General features: G+C 40.0%; 1 protein-coding gene across 4 annotated transcripts in view; it reads right to left on the bottom strand.

Annotated features, from left to right (window-relative positions):
• INPP4B (inositol polyphosphate-4-phosphatase type II B) overlaps window positions 1-27497 on the bottom strand; it is a 704914-nt gene that overhangs the window by 4545 nt on the left and 672872 nt on the right. The gene's annotated exons all lie outside the window — the stretch shown is intronic.

Genomic DNA, 27497 nt, shown 5'->3' with positions numbered 1-27497 from the left:
TTAAAAGATTGGGTTCTTTTGAGGGGCAGTTTTATAATTGAATTAATTTGTTGCTTACTAATTTTAGTCTCAGGAGATTAGAATAATATATTAAAAATGCCTTTGACATAGTCTTTCTATTCTTCAGCTGAAAGCAACATAACCTATAAGGCTGCCATAGCATGTAGAGCCTGAGGTCCTGACTATGTCACCCAGTGGGTACAGATGCTCTTGGGGCTGCTTTCCTGCTTCCTGCTAAGAACAGCACAAATGTTTATTTCTTCAGGGCCACAAATGAATTTTTCAGCACTCTGCAAGTGTAAATGCAAAGGATGTGCTAAGTAATAATATTAGTAATTTCCTCCCTGGGAGATTATGACAAATAATTAATTAGTGGCTGCCTGGCATGGCATCCTGACAACCCAGTGTCATTAGCTTTAGCCATCAGTGTCGGGTAGATCACCATGGAAGCAAATCACAATGTCGTCTCCACTGAAAATGTGACATGATGAGACATTTAAGGGCAGTTACTGAATCTGCAGGATAGAAAAAATTTTTTTTTCTTCAAAGACCTGTCAAAGCAATCACTTAAAATAGAAACAAGTAAAAATGCGTCTCATTCTTAAACACATCACTGCCTACATGAGGAGACATTTCCTTAAATAAAACCCAACATGCATGACTTGATGATATTTGGTTATTTCCCCCTCTTTTCTATCACTGATTACTGCTGTATCCTAGATCACAAGGCTGACAAGTGCCCCACTATAGGTATCCTCTCAAATCATTCAGACCTCTGAAAATACAAGGTAGAGTCTTCCTATCTCCCCCTGCTGGGTAATTATTCATGAATAATGTTGCTATTTGATATTTTATTCCTTTAACCACTGTAGCTCTTCAAGCTCCCCTAAAGGAAAATTAGCAATTAAAACTGAATTGAAAAATCTTTCCTTCTGACCAGAAAGCTGATTTCCTCCCATGCTAAAATGAGACCATTTCATGTTTAATTACATTCAAGTTTGGAGTTATAGGCATAGCATCTTGAAATGATGAGCTGAGATTTTAGAGCCAATATCTCACTGGGCTTTATTTGAGTCTACATTCATCTGATAAGTCGATCTTAATAGAGCATCATGTTTCAGGCTCTAAAATGTTGGATTGTGTCAGATTTTAAACTGGTAGACCTGTGTAGAGATGAATATAATGTAGGTCTTTATCAAGAAGAGCTTTGAGAGTGGTATCTATATCATAGAACAGGAGATTCTCAGATGTTAAGTGACTAAGAAGTCTTCAAGTTGAATTATACATTTTATAGATGAGAAAATAAATTTAAAGGCTTTGCCTAGGCTTCTACAGCAGTAAGTTGTAAGAGAAAGGATCCTGAGAATGTAGTTTGCCTAGTTCACAGCTTGCTTATATGATAGTCTGGTAAAATAAGGGGAGAAGGATTTTTTGCTTGCCGTCTAGATTTAGGTCCAGTTTTAAATATAATGACTCAAAATACACTTAGGTGTCAAATTACCAAAACTTTCCAAAAATTTAGCTTATAATTAGAATATTGAAAGTATATTTCCAGGACTTCTTTTTTTAAAAAAACTGTGCCATTGTTTAAATATGGGGGGGGGGTTAATAAAAGAATATCAAGGTTGAGATAATTTCCACTGGCTTAGAAGCAAGACTGGGCTTCCCACAGGGCACTAATGTTAAAGAACCTGCCTGCAAATGCAGGAGAAGTAAGAGACGTGGATTTAATCCCTGGGTTGGGAAGATCCCCTGCAGGAGGGCATGGCAACCCACTCCAGTATTCTTGCCTGAAGAATGCCATGGACAGAGGAACCTGGTGGGTTATGGTCTACGAGGCTGCAAAGAGTCAGACACAACTGATATGACTTAGCATGCATGCAGAAGCAGGATTAGCTTTTGTGGCCACTGAATCTTCAGAAACATTTAAAGTGCTTTCTTCATTTTAACTGGATTTCAGAATCTAATACAAAATACATTGTCGCCCACAGGAAAAACCCCTAAATTAGGAAATTCCTCAGAAGACATAAGAGTATGTCACTGTTTGGAGTGTCCAGATCATAGAATGTTTTCAATAATCATAGACAAGTTTGCTATAAAAGAGAGAGCAGTGTTAAGTGAAACCACAGTCAGAGGAAGCAAGAGTCCTTGGCATAGGACACTGCATGCATTTCTGGACGTGACATGCTAAGGGGAGGGCTACTGTGAACTAGACGATGCCAGAGCAAGGTCACCAGGAAAATGATAGTGGGCCTGGGAACCTGGAAAAATTATAGTAGGCTTGGAAACCTGGCAAAGCGGAAAAGACTGGGTGCAATGGGAAAGGATTCCATTGGCTTAGAGAAGAGGGACATTTATGGTTAAGTGGTTGTTGATTTCAGATAGTCAAAGATTCAATCGTTTAAAGTCTGGGCAAACTGCAAAGCAATGGAAGTGTCTGAAGTAAGGAAAGAGATCTCCATGTATCATAGTCAAACATGTGACAGCTACTGTATAGATATTATAGGAAGTCTCCAACATAGCCAATGAGCTCCATTCTGAGAGCATGTTCGTAAGTTCAATCTGTTGGTAAGTCCAACCAGGTTAGCCTAGGTACCCAACTAACACAATCGACTATATAGTATTACTACTGTACTGTAATAGATTTATAATACATTTCATACAAGTATATATAAAAAGCAAACAGACACACAAAAAACAAAGAAAACATTTTTAATCTTATGGTACAGCACCTTTATGGAGAAGGCACCCCACTCCAGTACTCTTGCCTGGAAAAGCCCATGGACGGAGTAGCCTGGTAGGCTGCAGTCCATGGGGTCACGTAGAGTTGGACACAACTGAGCAACTTCACTTTCACTTTTCACTTTCATGCATTGGAGAAGGAAATGGCAACCCACTCCAGTGTTCTTGCCTGAAGAATCCCAGGGATGGGGGAGCCTGGTGGGCTGCCGTCTATGGGGTCGCACAGAGTCGGACACGACTAAAGCGACTTAGCATCAGCAGCAGCACAGCACCTTTAAAAGTACAGTAGTACAGTACCACAGCTGGCATACAGGAGCTAGCACTGAGTGAACAAGCAAGAAGAGTTACTGACTAGAGGAGGGAGAGGAGGTGGGAAATAGTAGAGCTGAAGGATTGTTAGCAATTGGAGACAGATGGCAAGCTGCAATCTCACTTATCCCCAACACTGATGGCACAGGTTCTGATTGCTTGCTGGAACCAGATGGGTGTTCGCATCTTCACAAGTTTGCAACTTAAAGGCTCGTATGTAGGGGACTTACTGTATCTTATTCATTTCTTACAAAGAGTCCAATGGGTTGGTATTATTATCCCCCACAGGCTAAAAAGGATTATAAAACTTGCTCAAGCAGCAGATAGGGAATTTTTATCTTCATCTTACTAATAGAAAAACCATATTCCTTTCACTTTATGATTGGGTTCCTTTCAGCACAGATTTCCCCCTACCTCTCAGAAACTGGCAGGTGCGATTTCTTGCTAGTTGCTAGATTAGATTAAGCAACCTCTAAAATTACCTTCACTCCTACCTTCCTATGATTCTTTGATTCTATTAAGACATAAAGGCACACTCTAGAGATGCATATTTTTCTACTAATAAAATAGTTGACAGTTCAATAAGAAATAGTTGGGGTATGGGGCAAAAATCAAAGAATGCAAAGAATGATGACATTGTATTTAGTCTCTAAAGTCTCTTGCTCATTCTTACCTGCTTTCAGAATTTAAAAAAAATCTGACATATTTAATGTTTAATTTTTCCCCTACATCTCTTCTTGCATTCTTCTTCCAATTTTACTCTTTTAGTTTCACAAAGTACCTAGACAATAAGAGTATCTTGTCAGAATAAGGAAGGCTCTTGGGACTTCCCTGGTGGTCCAGTGGCTAAAACTCTGCACTCCCAATGCAAAGGACCCTGGTTCAATCCCTGGTCAGGAAACTAGAGCCTGCATGCCACAACTACAAGTTTGTATGCTGCAACAAAGACTCTGCACAGCCACATAAATACTTATTTAAAAAGAAGCAAGGCTTCAAGTAGTGACACTTTCGGATAGTGTTTAACACTGCTTTGAATTTTGCAGATGCCCAGAAAAACAACTCAAGATAGCTAAAAATGTTTTTTATAAAAAAGTTTAAAAAGGAAAAGAGACAGAATGAATGAGTTCAAAGTATAATTGCTTCCATCAGACCATTTTCAGAGAATTGATACCAGTTTTGATCTTCGAATTTTAGCAAGGAGAATATTTGGATGGGGTCCAGAAAGAAATAACCATAAATGATTAAAGGGCTGAAGAAAAAAAGCTTCTGAGGAAGTATTTAAGGTTAATTTTGTTTGGATAAAAAAGGTTAATATGTGATGTGACTGCTACATTTGACTGTATGTAAGACAGTGGTAAAATCATTTTTGAGGTATTAAATTGTGTTTTGCTCTCTTACATTTTACCCTGTAGCATAAAGCACGTCTCCGGGGATTTTAGCAGCGCTGAAAGCAAGAGCAGTCTGGACTAAATAGATTTGGTGTTCTTTAATCTCACAACAGAGAATGTGTGAGGTGTCCACTGAGGGGGCAAAAGGGTCTTTGAGGGTTGAAAGGGAAAAGAGAGGGAGAGGGAGGAGGAAGGGCAGGGAGGGAGGGAAGGCGTGGAGAGTGAGAGAGAGAGCGAGCAAGCACAGTGGGCAGAAAACAAAGGGACAAATGCTGGTGCTCCCAGAGGATGACACCCTGTGTGGGGAGGCAGGATCATGGATGGCAGGGAGAAGGGAGAAGCCAGCACGTGCATCAAAGGGGCTGGCCCTCCATCATTGGTCTGCTTTGCCAAAGGCTCCCTTGTCGTGAGCCTGGTTTGGATGCAAGGATATGAAGCAGCTTAAAGGTCCCATAATGAATAGGAAATGGGCATATCAGCAGCAGATGACTGATACAAACAAGCCTTCTAGAAGTTTCAGTGCAAAATAAGACTGTGACAAGTGGAGAGCTCAAAACAATAGGAACTGATTTCCCACCAGCCTGGCTGGACAGGAGCTGAAATGTTGAATGAAGTTTATGTAAATAAATTATTTAAAAAGAAAACCAAGCCCTATTACCTTACATATACCTTGGTTAGTAAAAGGTTATAGGGCAATTCTACAAAGAAGTATATAGATGCAGGTATATGCCTCTAACTCATTTTCTATTTCCCATGTGATGTTATTAGCTTTACTTTGTATAACAGCTCCTACAGTTGACTTAGTTTTAATGGCTTCAAAGTATCAGTCAGAGAGAAGAAATCAGATTAGCCAATAAAACATTCTGTGAGTGAATTTGTGGCAAAAGAACTTAAAAATATAAACAACTCTTGTCTCACTACTCTAGTTTGTCACTCTCTTGGACTGGGAAGAATTTTTACACCCTATTAAAGAGAAAGCTAACAAGAAAAAATATAAAACTTCTGATTCCATTCTTGATAGGCACCAGGAAAACTGTAATGAGGTAAATCTATGGACACCCAGCTTTCCTGGTGGGGCAGGGAACCCGGCAGAGCAGGCAGCCTGACTCCATGGGCTGTTCTTCGCTCTCAAATAAAAATAAAAGTCCATGTATGCCTATGGTATTCTGAAGGTACCCTGGGAAAGTAGTGGGTATCTAACAACAGATACGCATTTGGACACACCAAACAGGAAAGAAGGCCTTCCCTGATGTCCAGTGGCTGAGACTTTGTGCTCCTGATGCAGGGGGCCTGGGTTTAGTTCCTGGTCAGGGGAATAGATCCCATATGCTGCAACTAAGAGTTTGCATGTATCAAGGAAGGTGGAAGATCCTATGTGCTGCAACGAAGACTAAGCATATTAAAAAGCAGAGACATTACTTTGCCGGCAAAGGTCTGTATATCAAAGGTATGGTTTTTTTCCAGTAGCCATGCATGGATATGAGGGTTGGGCCATAAAGAAGATTGAGCACCAAAGAACTGATGCTTTCATACTGTGGTGCTGCAGAAGACTCTTGAGAGTCCCCTGGATAGCCAGGAGATCCAACCAGTCAATCCTATAGGAAATCAATCTTGAATATTCTTTGGAAGGGCTGATGCTGAAGTGGAAACTCAGATACTTTGGCCACCTGATGGGAAGAGCTGACTCCTTGGAAAAGATGCTGATGCTGGGAAAGACTGAAGGCAGGAGGAGAAGGGGATGACAGAGGATGAGATGGCTGAATGTCACCGTCAATTCAATGGCCATGAGTTTGATCAAATTCCAGGAGATAGTGAAGGACAGGCAAGCCCGGCATGCTTCAGTCCATGGGGTCACTAAAAGTTGGACATGTGACCTAGCAACTAAACAATAATAACAGAAAAGAACATCAGCTCAGCCTCCCAACACCCACTTGGTTAAATTCCAATCTTCCCTTTTAAAAGGGGAATATTAAGATTACCCAATAGCAATACTGAGAGAGTACATAAAGGCACCTACCATATTCTCAGCACTAAAAATAAGTAAATAGGAAAATAAAAAGTTCTCTCCCTATCCCTTCTCTTGGGCTTCCCAGGTAGCTCAGTGGTAAAGAATCCATCTGCCAATGCAGGAGTCTCGAGAGATGTGGGTTTGGTCCCTGGGTTAGGAAGATTGCTTAGAGAAAGAAATGGCAACCCACTCCAGTATTCTTGCCTGGGAAATTCCATGGACAGAGGAGCCGGGGGGCTACCGTCCATGGGGGTGCGAAGAGTCGGACACGGCTGAACAACTAAACGACAACAGATCCCTCCTTTTGCTAAATCTCAGTTTTCAGACAAGGAGTACGTTGGCCAGATGTACAGCCACTTAGCTCGGGCTCTTTCTCCTCTCATTCTCTCTAATGCTGAGATGCCCCAGGATTCAGGACAGCATCCTTCTGGTTCCTGCACTACAGATACTGCTTCCAGGTGATTTCAGCCAGTCCCCTGACATAGCTATGATGATATGACGATGAGTCTCAACTTTCTCTCTCCTTACGTTACACTTCTCTAAATTACAGACACATATATTGCATCTTCACTTGGATGCTTACCTTACAGACATTTTAAAGTAATGAAGCATGGAAGAATATGCCACCCCCAAATATGCCACACTGGCATAAGGATTATTTTGAGCTAAAGGCACTTGAAAAACAGCAGGTGCAGGAAGAGTACTCTGACCTCCCCTTTTCTTCCTGAAAGCAAGAGATAAAACCACTGCATGACAGTTGCCCTGCCACTACGAGGGGGAAAGAAACATTCTTATCACCAGAGACGGGGAGTCAACGCCGAGAGAATTCTATACAGCAGGCCTAGATGAGAGAACTCCTATCTCCTTCTAGCCCCTCCCCCGCATGCCCCATATATTTCAGTTATTTTTCCACAATTGCTTTCCTTCGTTCAACCTGGTATAAACGCATTTCGGTTTTGACATTTCTTTGGATCTTCATTTTCTTTTGAGAGTTTCCATGTATATGTAGTATGTTTGCTTTTCTCCTGTTAATGTGTCTTATGGCAGTTTCATGCTCAGGCCCAGCCAGAGACCCTAGGAGGGCAGAGGAAAAGTTGTACCTCCCATCTAGTTCCAAGGTCACGTCTTAACTTGAGTCCATGTTCTCTGCCACCACTACACACCAGTTGCTCCTTTCCTTCCTATCACAGGAAGTGACACTCAGCCTCTCTCAGACATTCACGTTGAGCGCTCAGCTCTCCCTGATTCTTCTGCACTATTTACCCTGCATCCCTCCATCCATCAACCAGTCAGACCACTTGGTGCCATCTCCTCTGCTGCGACCTGCCTATGACCCTCCATCACTGTGGGCTTATACTAATGGAAGCTGGTTTCCTGTCTTCTCCACTCTTGCTCCTCTATTATGTTTTCGTAAATGGCAAAACAACCAACACACTCTTCTGGTCACATCCTAAAACCATGTCCCCAAGAGCTTTTATGGAATGAAAATCCATCTGCATACCAGGCTCCCATAGGGAGCCAGGCTTGTCAAAATACCAGCGGTGCTTATCCATATGCAAGGAGATGCAAATATTCTCAACTGCTCAGCACTGAGACCAAGGCTCCTGAATCTCAAGGAAGAAGTTCAGCTATATCTTCTTTCGCTACAATCTCTTGGGTTTTTCAGGTTTTTTCAATCCCTTCCCACTCTTGCCATTTCTATGAGATTCTAGTCAGTGAGATAAATCTTGCCAGCCTTTCAAAGTGATGGATTTTGGGTTTTCTTTGCTGCATCTGGAATGGATGAAGCCGAGTATGGACCAGTTCAACATCAGACATCACCACCACAGTACTTGTATTATTAAACATTCATTTCTACTCCATCTTGGAATGAGATGCTCCAGAAGGATCACCTTAGTGTTCTTGCCCCTGGAATCGTTATTTTCTTCTCTAGGAGAGGGTTTCTTTCTCCTGCTTTCAACTTTTTGCCATTTCTCTTTCTCTTTCTCCTATTCCCACCACCCCAAGCGAACAGCACAAAGCCACAATTTATATTATCAACTTCTGAAACTGAAGTCTTACGAAAATCCTAGTGAAAGAGAATAAATACATTCAATAACCATGGAGTGGGTTTTTAGATACAAGCGTGTGGTTAAAAACAACAGGTACACAATTATGACAATGACCGAAGATAAAATATAAAGTCCACCAAGGACGAAGAACTCCAAGCTATGACTCAAAGTGCTTTACATGTATTATCACTAATCTAGGCTATGGAGATTTAAAGATCAGGGAAGGAAAGCATTTTAGAGAAATTAACTTTTGTGATGGACAGTGAAGGCTGGACAGAATTTCAATGGTGAGAAATTGGGTGGAGTTTTGGGAGATGTAAATAGCACAGAAAATCATGGAGAAAGGAAAATGTCAGATGCACTTAGGAATGACCCACAGTTCACTTTGGTTGCAATAATGTGGCAGAAAGGAAATAAATGAAGACAGAAAAATTAAAATTAGTATTTTCTTTCTTGTTGGTTATCTATTTTAGACTTTTTCTGAAATGAACACCTCTTTTGTGACAAGAAATTCAACTACATTGCTTTAAAATGAGATGGGGCTATGTTGCAAATGTTTGTACTGACGATAAAAACTTATACTTTATTTTCGAAATGATGGGTGGACAAACACTGAGGACCAATGAGGAGTGGGATGGTGTGATGAGCTATGCACAGCACCTAGCTGCAGCACCCAAGATAGCTTGAGCCAGGCCTGCAGACGGGATGGCATAAACCAGAGACATGGAGACCAATCAGGGCTGACCAATCAGACATGGAGCCAATCAGTGGCTCAGACAGTCAAGAATCTGCCTCCAATGCAGGAGACCTGGGTTTGATCCCTGGGTCGAGAAGATCCCCTGGAGAAGGGAATGTCAACCCACTCCATTATTCTTGCTTGGGGAATTCCATGGATAGAATTTTCAAATGTTTTTTGAAATTCAGCTGGACTGCTGGGCTATATAGTCCATGAGGTTGCAAAGAGTTGTACACAACTCAGTGACTAACACACATACACACACACACACACACACACACACACAAGAAGACCAGTTGAAAGTGTTAATTGCTCAGTAATGTCCAATTCTTTGTGACCCCATGGACTGCAGCCCACCAGTTTCCTCTATCCATGGGATTTTCTAGGCAAGAATATTTGAGCGGATAGTCATTCCCTTCTCCAGGGAATCTTCCCAACCCAGAGACTGAATCTGTGTCTCCTGCATTTGGGGCAGAATCTTTACCATCTGAGCCACTGAAGCCCTGGAGACCAGTTAGGGGGCTATTCTAATAGTCAAAGCCAGAGACGACAGAGTTTGAACTTGGAGTATGGGAGAAGGGTAAAGAAGTTACAGATTCTAAAACAGAAGTAATTTGAAAAGTAGACAGTATGTTAAGAGTTTAGGTAGGCGGGACTTCCCTGGTGGTGCAGTAGATAGGAATCTGCCTGCCAATGCAAGGAACAGGGTTCCATCTCTGGTTTGGGAAGATTCCACATGCTGTGGAGCAACTATGTCCCAGTACAACAACTACTGAGCCTGTGTGCCTCAACTACTGAAGGCCCTATGCCCTAAAGTCTGCACTGCACAACAAGAGAAGACACTGCAGTGAGAAGCCTGCACGCTGTAACGAAGAATAGCCCCAACTTGCTGCAACTAGGGGCTTTCCAGGTGGCATCAGTTGTAAAACCTGCCTGCCAATGCAGAAAATGCGAGACGTGGGTTCGATCTCTGGCTTGGGAAGATCTCCTGGAGGAGGGTATGGCAGCCCACTCCAGTATTCTTGCCTGGAGAATTCCATGGACAGAGGAGCCTGGCAGCCTACAGTCCATAGGGTCACAAAGAGCTGGATATGACTGAAGCAACTCAGCATGAACACATGCATGCTGCAACTAGAGAAAGCACACACAAAGGCAATGAAAATCCAGCTCAGTCAAAAAAAAACAGTTTATGTAGGGGAAGATAAGGGAGAGAAAGTTATAAAAATATGTTCAGGTTTTAGGAGGAAATGCATTCTATCCAAATATGCTGCTGTGCTAGTCGCTCAGTCATGTCCAACTCTTTGCAGCCCTATGGACTATAGCCTGCCAGGCTCCTCTGTCCATGGGATTCTCCAGGCAAGAATACTGGAGGGCTTGCCATGCCTTTCTCCAGGAGATCTTCCCAACCTAGGGATCGAACCCAGGTCTCCTGGGTTCACATTGCATGTGGATTCTTTTAAATTTTATGTTTATTTTTTATGATTTCATGGCTTCCCTCGTAGCTCAGTTGGTAAAGAATCTGCCTGCAACGCAGGAGATCCAGGTTCAGTTTCTGGGTTGGGAAGATCCTCTGGAGAATGAAATGGCAACCCATTCCAGTATTCTTGCCTGGAGGATCCCATGGACAAAGGAGCCTGGAAGGCTACAGTCCATGGGGTGACAAGAGTCAGACACGACTTAGCAACAAAACCACCACTGAATGAAAGATTCTTTAAGTTCTATAGTGCTTTATAATTCTCAAAAGCTTCACACACATGATTTCATATAATCTCATAATAACACTTTATTCCTCTATCAATATATTACCCCTTCCTCCTTCCCTGTCCTGACTGGTAACCATGAAATTGTTCTTTATACTAGTGAATCTGTTTCTTTTTTGTTTTATGCATTAGTTGGTCATATTTTTTAGATTCTACATATAAACAATACCACATAGTGTCTTTTTCTGTCTGACATTTCACAAACCATAATGCCCTCCAAGTCCATCCACATTATTGCAAATGGCCGAATTTCACTTTTTTACTTGATTACTATTCCATTGTACACACACACACATACACACACACACACACACACACACCATGCACCACATCTTCCTTATCCATTGGTCTGTTGATGGACATTTAGGTTGCTTCCATACCTTGGCAACTATAAATAATGCTGTTTAAATATGTTGTGCTTGATATAAGACTTTAGATATTCTTAACAAAGGTAGGTCTAGACAGGATCTATACCAAACATTTGGAAGTTACCTTCAAGAAGTGAGTTAATTAGAGGAAGTCACCCATGTAGAGAGTATAAGATAAGCAGAGATGAGGGCTGAGGATAAAGCTCTGGGAATGCTTGCATTTGTAAGGTCAGTGAGGAAGGAGGCAGAGGGCACACAGTGACATGAGAAAACAGTCACAGATTCAAAGAAAGAGAATTAACCTCTGTGTCAGTTGGAGAGAGGAGGTTGCAAAGTAAATACAGGTTACTGGACTCCATAACTTTGTGACTTGTAGCCTTTGACTTTCAGTAGAATTTTAGAAACAGAAATTAGTATATAAACGACTGACAAATACACAGCAAAGAATGGGAGGCAGCATATTATTTTAACTACTGTGTTCAGAGCCTTGATGGTGAAAGGAAAGAAGAGGAAAGACAGCACAGAGCCTCCAAGAGGCAATAGAATCGACCAAGTGTTTTGGGATCTGTGAGATAAGTATGCCTGGAAGCACAGCAGAAAGAGAATATGGGGAAGATTCAAGAAAACGTGAGTCATCTTTTTGTTTTCAGAAAAAAAAAAGTAGATATTTATGGGTTGAGGACTAGCTACAAAATAGGGAGCTTTCATTGCTTATCAAAAAGTCCTTACTAAATGTGTGTTAGTTGTTCAGTCGTGTCTGACTCTTTGTGAACCCCATGGACTGTAGCCTGCCAGTCTCCTCTGTCCATGGAATTCTCTAGGCAAGAATATGGATCGTGTTGCCATTCCCTTCTCCAGGGGAACTTCCTGACCCAGGGATTGAACCCGGGTCTCCTGTATTGGAGGCAGATTCTTTACCAACTGAACCACCCAAGAAATCCACTCACCAAAACACTCCCTGGCTCATCTGGATGTGGAACCAAAGGTAACCATAACCTAATTAGAAGCTTCATCTCTTTCCTCTTTGTGACACAATCAGAACTTTTCACAATATATTATCAGTGGTTTAGTAAACAAATAAAGCCGAGACTGAATTTTCGGTCACCTAAGCATCCATGCCACAATTATTCAGAACATCTCTGCTGCTGGTCCTGTGGGTGGAGTAGCATCTTTGTACAGTTTTGAAGCTCAATGTCTGTAAGTCCCAAGTATTTACATTTTACATTCACATATAAGTTCTAGTTTATGTTGCTCCTGAACTGTTGCCTTTTCATATGGTTCTTTGGACTGAAGCCTTCCCATGATCACATACACACAAAAACAACTAATTAGAGCATTTTATCAACACAAATGACTATCAAATTGACTACACTAGAATGTATTGTTCTGCTTCCCTTTTAATTTCTAATACTGCTAGTGATCTGTAATTATCTGGTGCCTGATATTGTCTCCAACATGCTATTTCTGATTATAGCCACTGGGAAAGCCTTACAATTGGCTTCCCAGAACTTCTGTACCTGGGGTTAACAAATGATCTTAAAAGATATCCACCTGTCTTCGACGGATACAGACAGATGCTTCCTCTTGCTTTCCTGTTCAATGCTATTTCTTTTCCTTTTTAAAATTGGTTTGAAAAAAAAAATCGGTTTGGTATCACTATAACTTATAGGCAACTGGCCATGAATCTTGATTAATTTGGGCTTCCCAGGTAGCACCAGTGATAAAGAACTTGCTTGCCAATGCAGGAGATGTGAATTCGATCCCTGGGTTGGGAAGACCACCTGGAGAAGGAAATGGTGACCCACTCCTGTATTCTTTTATCTTTAAACTTATTTTTTAATTGAAGGATAATTGCTTTATAGAATCTTGTTGTTTTCTGTCAAACCTCAACATGAATCAGCCATAGGTATACACATATCCCCCTGGAGAATCCCATGCACAACGAGCCTGGTGGTGATAGTCGATAGGGTCAGAGTCGGACATGACTGAAGCGACTCAGCACACACGCATGCTAGATTAATTTTCCTTTTTGACCTATATCTCTCAAGCCCTCTAAGAAGAACAGAATACAATGCCATGAAAACACTATTCCCTAAGATATCTCTGATGAAATAAGTTGGTAAAATAACTGAGTTAAAAACTCAAGCAGGACTTTTTATTTAAATAGTTATCCAAGGAATATTTTTTTGAGTACCATCTTTGTGCCTTAAATAGTTTGGACTGACTACAATCTAAGAATAAAAAGAAAGAGGAAGGGGCTGTCATATAGAATAAGTTGACTGATCTTGAAGTATGAGAAGCCTCTGAATTCCAGGCTAAAGAATTTTAATATTACTCTCTTTGTAGTGGGAGTCATATGACTGGAGTTGAACTGCAGGGAAATCTCTTTGGGAGGAATGGGTAAAACAGATTAGAAGGTGAGGGACTAGAAGAAAGAGTAATTAAGAGAGTATTGCAGTGGTCCAGGTCAAAAGTTATAAAGGTCTGGAGTAAAGCTAAGTAAATAGAAATGAATGAGAGACTATATATGTGATAGTTGAGTGAGGTTCATGCTAGACAGAGGTAGCAATTACAAATGGCAAGACCCAGGAGAGAGTATTCTGTCTCAGATACATTTTTGTTTTCCTTCTGTCTGCTTTTGTAACTACACTGATGCAGATAATCAAACTGAGTCTAACAGAGCCATTCTTTCTGACACTTGCAACCATTTCCTGCAATAATTCTTGAAATGGCTGTGCTGTTTGCCAAACAGATGGCTATCCATGAGAGTACAAAATATCACTTGGAGCCAATTGTAGTAATTGCTTCGAGTTAACTTTTTTTTTTTTTGACTCATCAATATGATATTTCTTTTTTTGTGCTTTTTTATTATTTATTTTTAATTGGAGGATAATTGCTTTACAATATTGCGTTGGCTTTGGCCATACAACATGAATCAGCCATAGGTATACGTATGTTCCCTACCTCTTGAACCTCCCCACCACCTCACCATATCCTGCCTCTCTACGTTGTCACAGGGCACCAGCTTGAGCTCCCTGCATTATACAGCAACTTGCTATTAGCTCTCTGCTTTAAATACGGCAGTGTATATGTGTCAGGGCTGCTCTCCATTTGCCCCACCTTCTCTTTTCCTGTTGTGTCCGAAGTCTGTTGTCTATGTCTGTGTCTCTATTCCTGCCTGGCAAATAGGTTCATCAGTACTATTTTTTTTTTATTATTAAAATAAAAAATGTGTCAGTAGTTTCATTACAGTAGAAGCAAGAGGATCCTAAGGGCCCCATAATTTTTTTTCTACCCACTAGGCTTGTGTTTTGTGCCACATCTGTTAGAAATTACATTCTGTATCAACTCTCTTCTGTTCAACTGAGTAAGACACAGAGACACAAAGCTTAGAAAAAGGGTCTTTTCCCCTTCTTTCCTCATTTGTGTATGCTAGTTGCTCAGTCGTGTCTGACTCTTTGCGACCCAATGGACTGTAACCCATCAGGCCCCTCTGTCCATGGGATTCTCCAGGCAAGAATGCCATTCCCTTCTCCAGGGGATCTTTCCAACCCAGGGATCAAACCTGCGTCTCCTGCATTGCAGATAGATTCTTTAGCTACCCGAGGAATCCTTCTCTTGTTTAGGCTCCCTCTAAGTTGCTTAAAATTTTTCTACAACTCAGATTGTTACTGCTAGAAGGCAACCTTAGAGATTACATCATCAAACCCCTTCATTTTTCAGAAGAGGAAGCAGAGGCTCCAGAGGAAGACCAGGAACTCATTAGCAGTCCGCAAGGTACAGGGCAGAGATCGTGTGCAGAACAGTTAGATTAACTATATATTCTTTAGTTTACACACAATGAAACAGAATCTCCTCTCAAGCTCCATCCCTAACAAGGAGCTCTTTTCTTACTCCTCGGGTTTTATGCATTGTGAGGACAAGTTGTCTGGCACACTGTTGTACAGAAACGCACTCAGGCTTGGGAGGAACCAGAGCTGGAGAACCTCCATATGACTCACTGTGATCTCATTGTTCCTCAGTAATCCCTATGGTGCTCTGGCTCATTTTTCTACATAATTATGGTGTAAAATTGTCCTTTCTGAACCTGCCACTGTGGCTGCTGCTGTTTCAACTTATAAAACACGGAGAAATTCAGGAAGGAAGAAAACTAATGGATGGTTCCTATAACACTCATGCATAAAGCATCAACTAAGCTCATAGAAAGTTAATAATAAAGGTAACCACTTATTGAGCAGCGACTGCTTCACAAATACCAATCACTTCACCCAATGATCTCCTTTAACCTTTACATCACTACTGTGCGGTGGGTACAGAGACTTATCGTGCAAATGGGAAAACCCAGATACTAGGTAGACTATCCAAGCTGACACAGCTATTAGAGGTAGAGCTAGAATTAGAATCTGGTTCCTCTGACTCCTGTCTGTGCTCTTAATTACTGTCATATACTTTTCTTTTCTACCTTATGCATTGTGCCAGAAACTATACAGATTACAGTACCTGCATTCATGGCCTTACAGTCTAACCAGAGCAGCCCAACATACCAAGAATTGGTGAAAAATATGTAGTTATTGCCATACAAGAAATAAAGGTTTTTTATGTTTGTGTGCTAAGTCGCTTCAGTTGTATCCATTGCTTTTCAACCTTATAGACTGTGGCCTGCCAGGCTCCCCATCCATGGAATGAGGGAAGAATACTGGAGTGGGTTGCCATGCCCTCCTCCAGGGGATCTTCCTGACTTAGGGATTGAATCTACTTTTCTTGTGTCTCTTGCATTGGTAGGCAGCTTCAAGGGTAATAAAATAACTTAATATAGTATATTTACTATATAGTATATGTAGAAATAAAGTCTATTTCACATGCTAAAATGTGAATAAAATGTATGATAATCAAGGTGATAATCATATGAAGAAGTACACAGGGTGAGGTCCCCAGCACAGATTTTGTCCCTCATGGAACTGGGGTATGTAACCCTCCCAGCATTCAGATGGCCTCACCAACCTGGACGTTCATCACATCTCTTTGCTCAAGAACTTAATTTCTAGCCCAAAGCCCCTGAAATCCTCTCATCTCTTGGTCATTCTGGTGACCGACATCATCTTGATGCCACTTAGGCGGTCCAGACTCAGTCATCTCATTAGCATAAATGCCTGTGTTCTCAAAGGATTTTTCTTTTCTTAATTTTTACTTTATTGTATGTAGAATTTGAAAAAGGATATATATATATATATATGTATATATATGTATAACTGAATCACTTTGTTGCACACCTAAAACTAATACCAACATTGTTAAGCAACTATATTTCAATATAAAATGAAATAAAGGTTTTGAATCGAAAGAGTTATCAGTGTGGGCTTAGGCTTAGGGTGATCACACATCCCAGTGTGCCTGGTATAGCCCCAGTCTACACTGACTGGCTCAGTAGAAGTTAGACGAAAGGAGAGACAACATCTAGGTATTAAAAAAAAGAAAAAGAAAAAAAAGATAGAGGCAAAGATTTGTGGGTTTTGTTACACTTGTTACATGTGTGCTGAATGAGTGTGTGGTGGCACATATTTATGTTAAAACATGGTAAAAAGATGAGTGAGAGAAACAGAGAGGGCGTGATCTGACAGAGATCAGGAGAAGACAAAATGACCCTACAGGATTGTATGGTTCAAAACACTATATTTGGATTTTAGAAAAATTAGTTTGAAAATAATATACAGGGTAGATTGATGCAGAGACACTGGAAGCAGAAAAAGCAGGAAAAAGAATATTGAAATAATCAAGGTGTATGGCAAATAAGAAAGGACCAGGGTGGTGGAGAGAACCTGTCAAAGTCAGAGAAATGTTCAGGGGAGGAATTGGCAGAATTTCAGTTGACAGACAAGTAACTAAGGCTTGCATAGCTGTTTACGATGACATTGGTCCCAGCTTTTAGAACCTGTCTTCATGAGCACTGAGAGAACAATGCAGGATTGCTTAGTGTACTCATGCCACTTTGGGACTAAGAGGAAGCAAATTGAAAGAATGGTACCTGCTACCCGTAAGTTTTATATACTCATTTTCAAAAATAAGTGATGGGAGAAGCGTGTCACACAGCACACAAAGTATATGCAAACTGAACCGCTGTCACGGGCAATTTAAATTCAGCAAAACAGTATCAAGTCACAGGAAAGGAATGGGCTAACTCAAATTTTGTTGGTTTCGTTTTGTGTAATTTGTGTCTTGACTTTGCCTTTATAGTTGTATCAGTGCTAAAGGCATGGGGAGTTCATACCTGGTTTTACGTCTGGGTATACGTAAGTAACACTATACTAAAAATAACTTATGTCAGAAAGGAATTATGTAATAATTCTCTCCTCTTCTAAAGAGGTCAGCACATGACTCAATTTTGAAACACAATACGTAATACAAATAAGACTGTTATTTATATCACCGCCTTTGACAAGAGAGTAGTTATCAGAGATATTCAACTGAACAGTCTAAGTGGACTGATGAATGGGAGTCAAATGACGATGGGCTAGGAAGAAAATATGGGATTAAAAAGTAACAGCAGCAGTTGGGATCACAATAAGAACTGTATGTTGTATATGACAAATTCTGAAGGAAAACCATCAACTAAAGGAATGTAAGCAGTAAAACCAACCATATAAGCTATGATTGATACTCAAGACTTAGTACAATGCTGTACTTGGCTAAAATATGAGTTTTGTGGTTAGGTGGTGAACATTAAATATATTTCTCTCCAGAAAGGTGAATATATCAATAGGCAGGAATTTTATGGCCAAGTTAATAAATGACAATTTGTAAGGTTCATTAAAAGGCAAAGGCTTAAGAAATACGGAAGACAATCCAGGTGCCATACGTAATTACCTCAAACCACAAATCAGCTAACAAGAGGTCCATGGATCATATCCATGTGCCATTGATTTAGGAGCTGACTTTATGACTGATAATCAAGTTGTTGAGCTCTAGAACCACACGGCTAAAATACTGACATTCATTCTTCTAATTTCTTCCAATATATAAATGCAAATAATTCATTGAAAGCCAGTTTCCAAGAAATTGGTTAGGGGATTATGAAGTCCTGACTTTGAATAAATAAAATTCCAAAATTAATCTAGGTATGATCTAAGATTTTCATACAGAAACATGAAACTAACATTTATTAGGAGGCTTATCCTTTGGTTTTACAGAATTATATCCTAATGTGTTCCATTTCGGAGAAGGCAATGGCACCCCACTCCAGTACTCTTGCCTGGAAAATCTCATGGATGGAGGAACCTGGTAGGCTGCAATCCATGGGGTCTCTAAGAGTCGGACACGACTGCAGCGACTTAGCAGCAGTAGCAGCAGCAGTGTTCAATTTTAGTAAAACAGGAAATAGCTGTCACTCTCATTACCTTAAAATAAATCCCCCTAGAGGAAGATTAATAAAAAGTAAACAGCTGATTGAAAACCAGAGTACAGATTATTAGCCTATCAATTCTTATTTCTACAAATTATTAGGTTTTCTAAGAAGTTCCCAGTAGCTAGCATAGTACATATTATATAATGATACCTAATAATATGTAGAAATAAGAATTGCTGCACTCAATATGCCAGCAAATTTGGAAAACTCAGCAGTGGACACAGGACTGGAAAAGGTCAGTTTTCATTCCAATCCCAAAGAAAGGCAATGCCAAAGAATGCTCAAACTACCGCACAATTGCACTCATCTCACACGCTAGTAAAGTAATGCTCAAAATTCTCCAAGCCAGGCTTCAGCAGTACGTGAACCGTGAACTCCCTGATGTTCAAGCTGGTTTTAGAAAAGGCAGAGGAACCAGAGATCAAATTGCCAACATCCGCTGGATCATGGAAAAAGCAAGAGAGTTCCAGAAAACATCTATTTCTGCTTTATTGACTATGCCAAAGCCTTTCACTGTGTGGATCACAATAAACTGTGGAAAATTCTGAAAGAGATGGGAATACCAGACCACCTGACCTGCCTCTTGAGAAATCTGTATGCAGGTCAGGAAGCAACAGTTAGAACTGGACATGGAACAACAGACTGGTTCCAAATAGGAAAAGGAGCACGTCAAGGCTGTATATTGTCACCTTGCTTATTTAACTTCTTTGCAGAGTACATCATGAGAAACGCTGGGCTGGAAGAAGCACAAGCAGGAATCAAGATTGCCGGGAGAAATATCAATAACCTCAGATATGCAGATGACACCACCCTTATGGCAGAAAGTGAAGAGGAACTCAAAAGCCTCTTGATGAAAGTGAAAGAGGAGAGTGAAAAAGTTGGCTTAAAGTTCAACATTCAGAAAACGAAGATCATGGCATCTGGTCCCATCACTTCATGGGAAATAGATGGGCAAGTGGAAACAGTGTCAGACTTTATTTTGGGGGGCTCCAAAATCACTGCAGATGGTGATTGAAGCCATGAAATTAAAAACACTTACACCTTGGAAGAAAAGTTATGACCAATCTAGATAGCATATTGAAAAGCAGAGACATTACTTTGCCAACAAAGGTCTGTCTAGTCAAGGCCATGGTTTTCCCAGTGGTCATGTATGGATGTGAGAGTTGGTCTGTGAAGAAACCTGAGCGCCAAAGGTTTGATGCTTTTGAACTGTGGTGTTGGAGAAGACTCTTGCGAGTCCCTTGGACTGCAAGGAGATCCAACCAGTCCATCCTAAAGGAGATCAGTCCTGGGTGTTCATTGGAAGGACTGATGCTGAGGCTGAAACTTCAATACTTGGGCCACCTGATGTGAAGAGTTGACTCATTGGAAAAGACCCTGATGCTGGGAGGGACTGGGGGCAGGAGGAGAAGGGGATGACAGAGGATGAGATGGCTGGATGGCATCACTGACTTGATGCACATGAGTTTGGGTGAACTCCGGGAGTTGGTGATGGACAGGGAGGCCTGGCGTGCTGCGATTCATGGGGTCGCTAAGAGTCGGACACGACTGCGCGACTGAACTGAACTGAACTGAACATATATTATGGGCTTCCCAGGCGGTGCAGTGGTAAAGAACCTGCCCGCCGGTGTAGAAGCTGCAGGAGGAGCAGGTTCAGTCCCTGCGTCAGGAAGGTCCCGTGGAGGAGGCAGTGGTGATCCACTCCAGTAGTCTTCCCTGGGAAATCGTATGGACAGAGGAGCCTGGCGGGCTACAGTCCATGGGGTCTCAGAGAGTCGGACACGACTGAACACACGTGCTCTTTTCTCTTTTATTCACTTTACTGTTAATATTATACTTTTTCATTATGTCCTATAATACATATACACTGTAATATTCTGAGATATAGACAAGCTTTTTTTTCCCCTTTGAACACTTCTTTAATATCGCAAATGTAACTGGTGTTCAGAGGAACAAAAATTAGGAAATGGTGCCTTAACGAAAGTTCAGAATAAAGTTTAAAGCTATAGACTAAACAGAAAACTAAATCATTTACTCAAGTAAATATCTGCACACCAAGGTCACGATAGCTCACATGTTAAGTAGAAAATCAATTCAATCATTAAATAATTCTGACAAAATGTCTTATTCATCTACACATGTATTTAGAGTAGGTGCCATTTTATTTTTATTTTTAACTAAGAAAATTTCTCAATTTTCTTTTTACTTAGTAATAAAAGATGAAATCCAGGGCTGTCTTATAAACATTTGTAGATTCAGAACTCATCACTGCAAGAAAGCAACGTGGACATTTTATTATTATAAGTCAAGATAAGACCACTTCTCTCATCTCTTCATTTTCTTTGGTAGCTTTATTTTGAACAAAGCATGAAACAATACACTATACTGAGATAATATGTTGTTCTGATTTCCTTGGAATTAACACTGAGTCTTTCTTGATCAAGAATAAACTATTTCATCACATTCTCATCATATTTAAAGTCTTTTCTAGTATTTTACAAAATACCCTCATAACAATTTTTTATTCTTTAGATATATTTCTTAAAAACAGGCTTGTTTTTACTGGACTGAATAAAGCATTGTGTGCATCAATTCTATAATATTGGGTTGGCCAAAAACTTGTTCATTTCTGTAATATGGAAAAACCCAAATGAACTTCTTAGCCAACCCAATAAATATAAAACATTTCCAAGAGTCAAGACATGCACAAATAACTTATTTTCCCTTGGTTTTCTAAAAACTCTTATCATTTTAGAACTTCTTAGTAATAATAGGAACTCTCTTGGGGTTATTTAGACACAGTTATTTGAAGGAAAGTTTCCTCTCAAGGACGAAGATTAAAAATAAGGCCAGGGTACTATGACAAATATGGCCCACGTGGTACATAGGAAAGAGACGTAGATGAAGCATAGGGGAAACAGGCCCTGGGCCTAGTGCTCTGACTAGTGGCATGTACTTAAACCTAAATAGACTTAATTGTTGTGTGTGTGTGCACCCAGTCATTCAGTCATGCCCGACTCTCTGTGACCCCATGGGCTATGGCCCGCCAGGCTCCTCTGCTCAGGGAATTTTCCAGGCAAGAATACTGGAGCAGGTTGCCATTTCCAACTCCAGGGGATCTTCCTGAGCCAGGGATCGAACTCGCATCTCTGGCATCTCCTGTACTAACAAGCGGATTCTTTCCCACTGCACCATAGTTGAGAGAATTGGCCTTGATACTCTCTAAGCCTAGAGTCTATGCTCCCTCAGGATTTCCATCTATAGAATTCTGACTCTGCATTTCCAACTCTTCACCCTCTATCATGTACCAGACATTGTATAAGATGAATAAATATGTACCTGCTTTCAGGGATCAGAGAGGGAGAAAAGATATCCAAATGATACAAATACCTACATCTCATGACGAATGTCTGTACAGTCAAGCACTGAAAAAGGAACCAGGAAACACCACAGTGGGGGTATGATTCAGGGCAGATGTTATAAATACATGACCATTTCTTAGGCAAATGAAACGGAAGAATACAGCAGACACAGACAGTGGCCACAGCACAGTGGCTTCAAGGACCCAGGGTTTAGGAGGAAAAGAGTTGTAGACAAGGAAAAGGCCAGGAAACGAGTGATAATGTGACAGGCTACTTACATGTTCTTAAGCGTGCAGGGAACTGATCAGATGCGTGTTTCAACATAAATATGAGCCAGTACACCAAGGATGGGCTTCCAGAAGACACTCTGGCGAGGGAATCTGGGGAGAAATGGGACTGCCTGATCCGACGCAGATACTAATCAGATGCCAACCTTCTGTGTTGCTAACAGAAAGGAAATATGCACGTTTCTAGTCACTGGTGGTAGTGGGGCCACTGGTATCTTATTAAGAAACATGAGAGACTCTGACGCATACTCTTGGCCCGAGTGTTGGGTCACCACATTTTCACATAAAGAAAAGTTAAAATTGTACCTGTATTCGTGTGCCTGCTTCTCAAAAACTACTTTACATATGTTTGAATGCGTAACTCAGAATTTACCTGCATCTTCCAATCTCCAAGAAACTATGGAGAGAAGATAACTGACATGTAGAAAATTGTGGGAGGATAGTGACTTACTAATTACCAAGCTCTCTACCAGACAGTAAAAATGATGCAGTAAGAACCCTGATTCAGATCTTTCTTGTGTCGATTTTTACATGTTGACATAAACTCCAGCAACCTCATCCATTGGAGGCTTAACTTATTCGTACTTGAATTCTCGCCTATTAAATATCTAAATCAGCAGTCATTCATCCATGTCCATAAAATGTAATTTAGTAGTTTAGTAATAAAATACTGAATGATGCCTATGACAGTCAAAGGAATGAATGTGTCTTCCTAAAAGCCTAAATGGTTTTAGGGAAATATTTGGACACTGGGGTGATCCGTTCCTTTTTTAAAGAAATATTTTATGACTCTAATAAACCTATCACTGAATGTACTTAGTGATATATTATACATGACCAACCTTTGCCATCATGTATTTTCTTTGGATAACACTGCTGACTATTGATGCATTAATTGAGAAACTTCTGATGGGGATGCAGTTATATAGGTCATTTAAAAAAATCCTCAGATCACGCTATAATGCTGTTCTGTCATCTTGTTATATAGAAATTAAAATACAACAAAACCTGACTGGCTGCCCTGTGCTCAGCAATAATCTGGGGAGCCATAACAACTCTGTTTTTCATCCATATCTGTGGAACTGAATGCTTTCTGAATAGTATATGGAAACACTGCTACTGTATCTGAACACTTTGATATGCACATATGAGATAATCACTGCTGCAAGTTCAAGTTCATTACAGCCTCATTTCAAGTTCCAGCTGGGAATTAAACTAAAATTGAGACTGAAATGGGTTTTGTTATCCCTATTGAGCTACTTAGAGAAAGATGGCTCATAATGATAGAGCGAGTGATTGCCTCTTGGGTCTGAAAACACATAGAATTTGAGATGGTTCACTATATACACACACACAATGATCTAAAAATCAGATCATTCCACCAATAGTCCATAGAGTCCCTTTTTTTCTTTTATTGAGAACTAACTTAATTGTGAGTGTCTGCTTGCCCAGATTAAGGATTTGCAACATTGATTTTTAATATTTTTCCAATCTATTACTAAAACTACTGCTGTGATTATAGGAGGCTGCATAGTCACAAAAGATTCCTAAATCATGTTTAAATATATTCACAGACATATAATGACATTGTTGAGCATTAAGTGTTTAGGAAATGGAGATAACAATATATATAAGTGATAATCTTTATTACACACTATTTATAAAAGAGGAATGGATGAAAGTCTTTATATCAGTTATCTTATTCAGAATGATCTGTTCTACTGAATTTGTATGGATGCTTCACAATCATCTAATTTTAACTATAATCATTAGCTGAAGATTCCTTATTAAGCATTTGTGGTATGCACCACCAAGTACATACGTGTGTGTGTATAAGAGCCTATTGACTAGCTTGAACCTTTTAGATTCTTTATTAGCCTCAAAATTTCAACGAATATTTCTTGTGGACTCACTCGTGTGGCATCTGTAATTCCAAAGTCACAGGAACCATGGAGCTAACTACTATCTATCCATTTTCAATAGCACAGTGCAGTAAAGTTGGATTGATGGTTTAATAAACCACTCTCAATACTGACAATCACTGATTTCTAAGAGGCATCTAAAAAAAGACTGAAACATTGCATTTTTTTTTTTTCTTGCCACTTTTAATGATACACACGACTCTGAGGTACGAACAAACTCTGGAGTTTTCATATGGCAGAGGCCAGGGTAAAAACAACCATCAATCCCAAATTCATAAACTAAAATAGGTCTTTGTCAAATAGCAAAGTCATTTTCTCTCTTTTCTCTGATGCTCATGTATACTTTAAGGTTGATAATATAATGCCTATTAAATTCTTGATACAAGTCAACAGCAGAAAGGAGACATTTAATCTAACTACTTGTGTCCCATTCACAAATAGTTTTAAAATAAACATTATCCTATCACAAGGCTATTATTTTTCAGATGGTTTAAAAAATTTTCTTTTCCTCAGAGTATTTTTGAGGAATCTATTTTAGGTCTAATTTGCTCTCTATTCCAACAGCATACGATAGTATAAGAGGTTAGCTCTCCAGTTCAATATTATGTTTAAAGCACTAAAGAAGTAATATACTACTCTCCCCTGACAATTATGAATCAGATACTCAAGAACAAGAAGGGTTTGAGATTTAAAGAAATTGAATTAAAAAATTAAAGTAAAATTCTATGTTGCAGCAGTAATATTTTCTAAAAAATTTAATCTAGTTTTATAACAAATGGGGAGGGTTCTTACACAAAAATTCATTCATGATTATCTGTTGCAAGGTGTCTAGCCCTAACAAACTTCTCTTCATTCTTGGAATAAAGGATGTAGGTTAATTTGGGTTGAATAGTTATGATGTTTACAACAATTGAGAGGAGGTCAACTCAAACTGAAACTAATGGGACATGTTAGGTTTGGTTTGCATCACAGATTTCTCTCCCAGATGTACTTATTGTCTTGGTTGCCTCATCAGGCTAATGATGCCAGCTATAAAGGGGGAAGGTGTAGACAGATTAAAAATCATGGAGAAAACCATGTATTTGGAGAGGGATAAGGGCTCTTGGACCTGGATACCTATAAAAGTCATATTTCTAGCCTTTTTTTTAAGGTCATTGCCTTTTCAGAAATTATAACTTGAAAAAGTAATCTACTTTTAATATTTATTGTCAATATGTGGCAATAATACCAGGGTCACCTTCTCTCTGAAGCACCAACAGTATTTCATGCTCCCCCCTACCACCTCTCTGGGAATCAGCTGCTCTCTTATCTTTGTTTCCAAAGCAGTTTACACATAATATCATAAAAACTTAATCCACCATGATTTATTTGCTTGTGTTTCTCTCTCAGAAGGCTATGAAGCTTTTGGAGGACAAAGGACACATCATACTCACAGATATTGGGTTGGCCAAAAATGTTCTTCTTTTGTTTTGGCTGACTTATGGAAAAATACAAATGAACTTTTTGGCCAATCCAATATCTATCTATCTATCTATATTTAATGTGAAGCATGATGTTCAGCAAATAATATGCCCTCAAAAACTCCTTTCTTCTATAAGAGAGAACTCTGAACCACCCATTTCTTATGGTTAATGGCTTCCACCATAGTGGCATAACAACCCGGAATAAAATGAAATACTTTTGTAGGAAGAGTTAATAGGGTTCTGGTCAACCAAGAAGAGCCTATATAGGCCCTGTGGTGCAGAAAGAAACAGAAGGAAGAAGTAGGTCATCACCAGGCTGGCAGTTTGCCCTTTGTGATAGTAAGTAGACCCTGAGGGAGACTTGGCTCCAGCCCAACAATGGCACAAAATTGAGCTCGTTCAGGAGTCTGACTATCCACTTCACTACCTGCCTGGCACTTTGGGGCTTTTAAGAGAAAAAGTAACTATACAGGTCCCATGTAACTTCAGCTCCTCACCGACACCCTGTTCTCTTTGACATCATTACCCTGCTTGTTCAGTGGGGAGCTAAAGTGAACTTGAACCAAATCCAAATTGCATCTGTCACCACCTTGCAAACTTGGTTAAGAGTTTGTGGTCTGGTTAGGCCAACAGTCAACCACAAATTGGTTTCAGAGTCATTACATGCTATTACACATGAGTAAGTTTTGGTTTTACACCTTGTGTGAATTTTCAATGTTGGTATTTCACTGTATCCAAAAGACTGCTTCCATGAATATCTCTTTTAAATATTCATTTTCTTATTTATATAAAATTTTAAAGTCCTTAAATTACCTATTAATTAGATATCATTGTTTAGAAATACATTCTATTATAAATCTCAGCCCCATTTCTTAAAGCATAGAAAATATACAATATAGCCATCATACTTATTTGGGCTATTATACTTATCTCAGAGGTAAGGTTGACAAGAATAAAAATATATATATTTAAATTTCACTGCAAAATATTATCCCAGTAGAGCTCAAGAGAAAGCTTGCTAGAGAACAGTATATATGAAAAAGGACTACATGTTTCAATTTATTACACAGTGAGAAAAAATTGTTTTATAAAGGTCATGAAATTTATGGATCCAAGAACAAAGAGGTGAATACAGATCAGGAGAGACATCCTAGGCTCTTAGAAGCATGCACCTGGAGTCAGATGGCCTCACACTGCTTCCTCAGGTGGGAGCCACTGAGCAAGTCATTCAGCCCCTCGGGGGAGGTTTTCTCATTTTAAAACTTAATCCTTAGGCTATAAAATAAAGTTTTGGGAAGTTCATATTCGTGAAGTGCTTAGAAAAGTGCCTAGTAGATTGTCAGCATTATATAAAGAAAGGAAGAGAGGGAGGGATGAAGGGAAGAAAATGCAGACCTTTGTTCTATTTTATTCTGTGTTCTCCATATTACATTTAGAACATGGGGTTGAGTTCTGCTTGTAATCATTTACATAGGGCATTATGTGGAATCTCGGGAAATGGTACAGATGCACCTGCTTGCAGGGCACGAACAGAGATGCAGATGTAGAGAACTGCAGAGAATGGACATGTGGGCATGGCGGGGGTCAGGGGGGAGGGAGGGAGGGATGAAATGGGACATCAGGATTGACATACACACACTACTGTGTATAAAACAGACAGACAGTGGCAAGCTGACAGAGAGTTCAGCTCAGTGCTCTGTAG

The sequence above is a fragment of the Oryx dammah genome, unplaced genomic scaffold (genome assembly GCF_014754425.2).
Source record: "Oryx dammah isolate SB20612 unplaced genomic scaffold, SCBI_Odam_1.1 HiC_scaffold_12, whole genome shotgun sequence".
NCBI classification, from domain to species: domain Eukaryota; kingdom Metazoa; phylum Chordata; class Mammalia; order Artiodactyla; family Bovidae; genus Oryx; species Oryx dammah.
This window is presented reverse-complemented; position numbering and strand designations above follow the sequence as displayed.